Source organism: Frieseomelitta varia, unplaced genomic scaffold, assembly GCF_011392965.1.
Source record: "Frieseomelitta varia isolate USP_RPSP 00005682 unplaced genomic scaffold, Fvar_1.2 scaffold_220, whole genome shotgun sequence".
Taxonomy (NCBI): Eukaryota; Metazoa; Arthropoda; class Insecta; order Hymenoptera; family Apidae; genus Frieseomelitta; species Frieseomelitta varia.
Genome location: NW_025109947.1, coordinates 1 through 8,327, shown reverse-complemented (window position 1 = coordinate 8,327; position 8,327 = coordinate 1). Strand labels below are relative to the sequence as shown.

At 33.8% G+C, this 8,327-nt stretch overlaps 1 long non-coding RNA gene across 1 annotated transcript; it reads left to right on the top strand.

Annotated features, from left to right (window-relative positions):
- The first annotated feature begins 1,504 nt into the window (after positions 1–1,504).
- LOC122527472 lies at positions 1,505–2,379 on the top strand. Its single transcript, XR_006306349.1, has 4 exons — positions 1,505–1,739; positions 1,819–1,872; positions 1,954–2,011; positions 2,196–2,379. It is a non-coding gene; the product is annotated as an uncharacterized LOC122527472 (long non-coding RNA).
- The last annotated feature ends 5,948 nt before the right edge of the window (positions 2,380–8,327 follow it).

Genomic DNA, 8,327 nt, shown 5'->3' with positions numbered 1-8,327 from the left:
CTTTTACACACATACTTCTATTATAACATTTTCTACTTATTTGTTAAACCTTTAACTTGATACTGCGTAATTTTTAATAATTCTAATACTAAATCAGCAATAATTTATTAAGAATGTACGTATGTAATTGTTAAAATAACAATTTTACTGCATAATATAATAAAATTTTCCATTTCTCAAATAAGTAAGGCGTAGAAGACTCGAAAGTAAACACTTTCGACTAAACGTGTCGAGACATAGTAAGAAATCAACACTTTATATTCATCATTACTGCGCCTATTTGTTGAAGATCACCTCAACCCCTACTATTTTCTCAACTGTGCTGCGAGACGTGTCGCGCAAAGTCATTCGGTTATCGACTTTCGTGACAACAACACGTATTACTTCGCATTAGATTCCTAACTTTTTCTAACCTATTGGTAGCGTCTCTTCGATGGCTTCTTCGATACTTTTTTACTTCCATTTATACCTCATTAATAGTATCATTTAATTAATACGCGTGTGTTTAACGATTCATTGAGCATTACGATAACGAAATCGAATAGTGATTTGAAACTTTTCGCGTCAATTTTTACACATTTGTCTTCATTTGTTCTGAATTTTGGCTTTTCTTTGTGCAGGTTATTCCTTGATCGTAGAGATGGCATAGAATGCCATGATCATTAATGAACAATTTGATGAACTTTCACGGAAATTTGGCAACATTTTATTCATTTTGACATACATTTGGTATACAATTATATTGGTATACATATATATTTGAGAAACAATTCACAATACGTATAATTTCGTAATTATTTGGAATACAAAGATATATACCAGCTTAACGGTATATGTATACTCTCAAGTGGATGTATATTCTCGTATTAGATAATTAAATTCAACCTTTTCGTACTTTACTATGCTATATATATATTTTATTATACTGTACTTGCTTTTTTTCAAACGCTGACACGCAATTGAAATGATCAAAGTAAGATTTCACACGCGGTATTGTTTCTTAAATATATTTAGTTTTGAAATTTTTGATTTATACAAACATTTTTTGAATATTTATAACACGTATGTAATATATTACTATTTATAACACGTATGTAATATATTACTATTTATAACACGTATGTAATATATTACTATTTATAACACGTATGTAATATATTACTATTTATAACACGTATGTAATATATTACTATTTATAACACGTATGTAATATATTACTATTTATAACACGTATGTAATATATTACTACATATTTCCTATTTTAATAATAAACATCCAAAATATAATTTCAGAATGTAATAATCTTTCATTTACAGTATTCAGTATTAAAAAATATTTTATAATTTACAACTAATATCTTTAATATATATTCAAGTTTCTTTATTATGTTGTAGAAAAATAGTAGTATTTTCTAAATGAATGTATCCTCTGCTCTCCCCTAATCAACTCTCTTTTCAGAAAATTTTAATGATCGCGCGCAATGCGGTCAGTAGAGTCAGTGTTTGTTGCGCAGTATTTTAATACTTTCCTGAGCAAAATGGTTCTCATTAAATTAAGTTATTAATTTATTTAAATTGTAATTTGCGGAATTAGAGTCAGTGAGACCGTCAATTATTACTTAAACGAGTGCGTTCATAGTCTTTTATTTTTCTTTTTTTGTATTTTTTCTTGTTCAATATTCGTTTTCGGTATTAGAATCAGTGCTCAAGAGGATAAAGTCTCTCCAGAAAATTAAGATCGTAAGTAGTTTTATATATCTCAATTTATTCAATTTTTTCAAATTTAACAACAGAGTAAAATGTTTGACGTTTCTTACAGACGCTTCACAGCATCTTTGGGGGAAAATCGAACGGTGGCTTTAAAGCCAAGATTGTAAGAATTTTTCATTATCTCCAGCTTAAGATTTTTCTTTGCTGTTAAATATAAATTCTAACGTTTAATGTTTTGTTGCAGAAGTCTCCACTTCCCCTAATCCACCATGAATCTTATGATGCTTTAAAAGCTAAAAAATGTAAGTACCTTAGCATGTTGTTTAAATTCTATTTTAATTTCTCTTTCTATTGAAATCGAATGTAAAATTATAATTAATAAAATAAAAATACTTCAATTTAGTCCCAATTTTTATCATTATTAATATTTAGATTTTCACAAATAACATTATGTCTTTAGAAACAAAATGTTTTATGTTTTTTAAGAAATTTTTCACGGCGTTCTTTTCCACCATGAGATTCTCGGTGGTATCTATTTGATGAGGGTCTTCACGATACTTTTCTTGCTCCAGTGCAGCATTGGAGATAACGTTCTTCACATCTATCCTGTGAGTCGTATATATTTATGTTCCCTCCGATCACCCAGTCATGTCGTAGGATGAAAGGTCCGAATCGACACGGGTGATTGGTTGTATTACATAGAACTTTTGACGAGCATAGTGACCGCGGGTATTTATTATACCTGTGAGTAGTAACATTTCTTTGTCTATATTTATTCATACATAGTTCAGGATAGGTCTTCTTGCAGATCGCGTTTTTGGATGTTAATAATAGTGCATTAATAATTAAAATGAGTACAATACTAATATAATATTACAATATAAAGAGTTAACATATTGAAACATGTTGAAAATCTTGAAGTGTATTCATCATAATTATTTGTAAAATTTAATTATATAATATAATTATTTGCAAAGATGAATAAATGAAATATGAATATTTGAATAAATGATAAATGTTACATTAATTCTGTTTAAGTATATTGTACCAGAGAAGTTGGATATTCTCCGATTTTCGTTACAATGAATATTATTTAATAAAATAATATAAATTTAATAAAATTAAATTATTTTACTTTCATGTTCAGTACAATTTCAATAGAATTAAAGTATTAAAATTCAATTGTATCCGTTGAAGGATGTATTAAATTTCACATGCAAGAAGACATTACGCGACAGATAGATTTCAGAATTAAAGCAATGATTTTAAACTTTATTCCTCTATTTTTAAAGATGTGCTTTAATGAAGGAATCGTCTGATGATATTTCTATCGCTTATTATTAGAGTCTATTATTGTATATTGAATTTCATATCATTTCTGCTGAAATAATATCTTAATCTCTTTTTCAATAATATATTTGTTATTGTCTTCTTTTATTCAAACATGGGATTTCATTAATCCCAAATAATGATTAAATTATTGAATTAAATTGTAGAGTCATTGAAAATTCAAATAAAATGAGAAAATACAACATCAAGGAATATTATCCCGTTAAATACAAAGCAAATGTACTAATTATCTTTTTAGGATATTTTAATTATCTCAGGATTTTCAGATTTAATCTTTTCCATGTTCATTGCGAGCATGATGATTATAATTTATATAAGTTCAATAACTTCTCAGTGATTGATGATACGTTAATGTATTGTGCACGACGTATTTTCCACATTATGTTTGTGTGATTAGATTGTGGAATTGCGTCGTTTTTGCTATTATTTCAGCTAATAATTTCGATGATTTCTCAATAATAATTTCGAAATATTAATCGATTTTGTTGTTGTAAAAGCATACAATAACGATATCAAATACCACCGTACCAACTATTTTAGTAATATCGTTATCTTCAGATAATATATTCACACGATTATGAATATTTATACAACACGACCATGAATATTTAATTGAAATTGAAATTGATATATATTTAATTAAAGTCGAAATGCATATGTACTTATCATGTTTTACATAATGATCGCTAGCTTTCATCAGTCGATTTCAGGCAAATGGTACGTAAAATTAGAGTGTGAAAGTTGTATGCGAAGCTCAGGTGTTGGAGGCGTCCCGGGACGCTTTCTCTAGGTCCTTGCGTCTCGGTATATGTATGAAAACCATGGAGTGAGTGTGTTGCTTTTGCCATTTTCTAAATATAGAACGGCTGAATACGAATAGGTAGTTTACTTTCTAGTATGTGTGTGTATTAATTATAAGCAGGTAGGATAGGCGCGTTGTTCAACTTGTCTCGGGAAATCTAATTTAAAAAGTCGATAGTGAAATCGGCGCGAGTGGGGCTACTCGTCTTTAGTTTTGTCCTCTGATCTTTCAAATTTGTTATCGCGTTCGTGGTCGCGAATAGATTTCGAAACGAACGTTTGTATGTTGCTCGAGCGTGCACATACGAGCGGATAACGATCATTATGATCTATGGTTGTCCATGTGCAATTGAGTCAGCTTTTGCGATTTATTTCTTTATCAGTTACTTTTTGTTTTGCGATTAGAAAAACTTAGAAGTGCCTAGATGAGAGTTTTAGCGGGCATCACGCCCGAAGAAAAGAAGAAGCTCGGCAAACTGCCATAGAAAAGGACTACAACAAATGGCTTATCATCCTCTGGATGGGAAGTTATTCTTGTCACTACTTTGTCACTATGCTCACTTTTAGTATTTGTAGTCTAATATTTTTTTCTTTCTGACCGATGTTGGCTTACCTGCATATCGGGCACGGTTTTTTATTGTTTATGTTTCGAGATATTAATTACGGTTTGTATTCGAGTTGCGATGTAATCAAGGTCTCGCGTTGTGAATTAGAGTTGCGAATGGATGTTGATTTCAGTTTGCATTACAGCGTTACGGTATAATCACGATCGCGTTTGCTTTAGTATTGCGAATTCGAAGATATCGCGATTGCTTTTATCATTTTCTTTACTATAAATTGCTTATAAAATAATATTGGAATTTGTCGGTTTTTATTTTATTTCAGAAAAATGTTAACTTTTAACTATATTTATATTTGCTAATCGTGAATAATAATACTCTTTACTGAATTCATGTTATGAATTAGTGTTATTTCTCTGTTGCGGTTGTTTCCATTATTTTTCGAGTTAGTGTTGCGATAATAAACGATTGCGTTTTTTTAAATAGTGTTGCGTTTAAATACTGTTTCCACTAGAATCGTGGAAATATGTTCCTGATTTGTTTTGGTGAATAAGATTTTACTAATTTTTATTGTTATTTTGTAACAACGATTTTATTAATTTTTTTTTTGCTGTTTTATATTATATAATGTGTTTCAAAAATTATTGTGGCTTCAATAGAAAAAGGGAAATATATTCCCTTATATTTTCCCTTATAGTTTTTCATAAATAGATTTACATTTTTGTAGATTAGTTTTATGGCCGTGTGATAATTTCTTTCTTCTCTTCTTTTTTTTTAAATCGAACATGCATTTCGTGTAAGGTATAAATGTTAGTTTTTAACTGCAGGGCAGGACCAAAGAGAATTCGCTCTGTAGGAAGAAAGACGGAGATGATTTATGTAGGCCACGCAAGTTCAATTTGTATCACGTCAGTTTTTAGTGGCACGGACGTGTAGCTACGCGGGCAGCTGAATTATTGCTCGAACCAGGATCGCGTGATAGTTTCGAAATAACTGAAATGATGCGATCGAAAGAGAAAAATGTTCCAAACGAGTATCTCGTTCTATTTTGTGGCTTCCATTTCTGTTTTTTTTTCTTGTTTCCGGATTTTTTTACGTCTGACTTTTCGTTTTGAAACGTAGCGCTCCGATACGTATCGAGAATTCAAGTTTATATCTTTTTACTTGTATCGTTTGTCAATTCAGTATATTTTTCGCTATTCTCAATATTATCTTCTCAGTGAAAGCTAGAACAATTTGACAAATCTATTCATATTTTACATTTTCACAATTAATTTCATTCAATTTACACCGTGATTTGTCAATCTCGTGACACTTCAGGTAGATGGAAGAAGCGTACGTACGTGAAATACTAGAGACACGTTGTCTCGAATCGTAAAAATTCATTATCAGCCGGTAAGCATCGTGTATGTTCGACGATACAGCGCGGGAATTCATTTTCTCCGCGTATATACGTATATCTTTGGATTTAACCGGGAACCGTGACGCGAATACAGAGAACTCCTCAGAAATCTCCGAGCTGACTCGGTCCGGATAGGATTGGCAGTTTTGGCGTAGAGCCCGTTGTTTAAAGGAGACCAAGTGGTTGAAACAGGACCCCGTGGCACGCTGCTCGGACAATATTACTTCCCATCGAGTCGAGCACTAATTCGCGGACTCGCTCCGTCGACGAAAACGAAATATTACTGCCTGCCTCCTATGTTTCTCCCGGTATTTGAATCTCCGCGTTCCAGCCAACGTCTGAACGCGTATCAGACCGTATTAAAGACACGTGTCCCTTGCTTATCCGTGTGCGGCAACGGAAGTTTCAATTACGAAGGATGTAGAATGCTCGGGAAACTGGCTGTTGCCAACCGTTTGAACGAAGAGTGGAAATTTTTCATACTGTCTACGTTTGGATTTAGTTGTTAGTTTTCGAATTCTTCTGTTGTTTTTTTTTTTCGAAGCTTATTCAAGGTAATTAATAACATTAGTATTTGAATTGATTTCGTATAAAATTAGAATAGTGATTTCTGTTCGAACTTTTGAAATGAAAATTGAGTTCTCTTTTCTTTTTCTTTTTTTTTTTGAATTTCCGCTGGTAACCGCGTTCTCAATTTTTAAAAAAGAACATTTTATCGATCTTCTTAGAATTCACGCAGACGCTGTACGTTATTCGATACCAGGGACGTTTCAAATATTCAAACATTGGCGACAATAGTACGACCAACAACAGCACAATAATGGCGAAAGATTGGAAATTTAACTTCTGGAGTTCCCACAGGCAGAGAGTTTCGATGAAAATGAAAATTTTACACATGTTCGCCGTGTACTCTTTTTTTTCACGTTAAAGTACAAACAACGTTGAATTCGTTATTCGCGGTATTATATGCTCACCCTTCTGATCGAAGTCTCTCTCGGATGTGGCAGCGAATAAAAACTCGTCGTTATCGCGGTGGTTCGAATTTTACGCCAACCATTGATATAATCGAGTCTATTCAGCCTGTGTAACAGACCATATCGGGCCGGTACCCGCAATGAAATCATCTCGTCGAACTTACCGCGCATTGAATCTTTTGCCGCGATAAGAGCCGTGAACATTGAAGCATGAGTGGCGACCCTACATGGAATATAGAGTGTGGAGTATAATTGTGGAATCGGAAATAAAAGTTGCCCCGACGGGTGCTCTGAACTTCCCGGAGTTATCTTTCCAAGCGTACAAGTGAACATTAAATTTTCCCTGCACTTGTACTGGTAACTCGAATTCAAAAGAGATATCGTTTCCTCTTCTTTTAAATAAAACTGTGGCGAATGTATTTCAACTCTGGCGACTAGGAAAACTCTAACATAGAATATGATAAAAAAGTTTCATTAATTTTTATTTATATATAATAAAAAATCCTTATATATGTGCGGACGTATTCACTTTTTTCTATAATTTTAAATTATCGTGAAACTTTTGACGTATTATATATAGTAGATGGTAGACATTGCAAAATGAAATGTTATTGATTGTTAGTGAAAGACTATTGCTCACACGGTCGGAGTTAACCAAACTCATTTCATTATCCTTGAAAGTTTTAAACAGTAATATAAAATTATGTAAAAAATGTATCAGGAAATTTTAATTAAATTATTCAATCAACTTTGCAAATTTCCGACAGAACAATTTTTCTGCCCCCCCCCCCCCCCCGTGTCAAACTCCCTTTGTCCCTTCATTTCACGTTCTCGTAAAAAGACGCGCTATTTTTAATATCCACCCCGATGGACAAAAGAGCAAAAAAAAAAAAAAAAGAAACACGAACGTACCGTGCTACCAATAGAGACGAGCCAGATATGAATTCCTGAAATTGCTCGCGAGCTACCATGGCCCGGACTTTTCCTTTGCCCGATCTCCTCGCTAAATCAGTGTAATATTTGCCGTTGTTGCCGATCGATAAACCGGGGGAATTAAGATGTACAACGAAGGGTTAACGACTGTGTGCAAGATACGGCTCGGACGACGATCGCGCGAGAGGGTGGTTTGGGTGGTTGGAGGGCTGCGAGAGTTTACTGTGCGAAACGCGACAGAGCCCGCGAGCGATCGGACAATGACATCTTCCAGAACAATTCATTGTTCCAAGGAAGCTCGTTCGCTTACGAGGCGAAGCAGCGAGGTAGACTAGAGGAGGAGAGGGGGAGAGAATGAGAGGGTGAGGGAGAGGAAGGAGAGCTCTAGTTGCATGCAGTTTCTCTGGTTGTCCCTTGGCCCCCCTGACGGTTAGTTGCCGCGGGCCGTCTCATTGAATACACGCGGGGACAATGTAGTCTGCACAATACCGGTGTCAGCCGGAAATGACGCCACAGTGAGAGAGACAGAGAGAGAGAGAGAGAGAGAGAGAGAGAGAGAGAGAGAGAGAGAGAGAGAGAGAGAGAGAGAGAGAGAGAG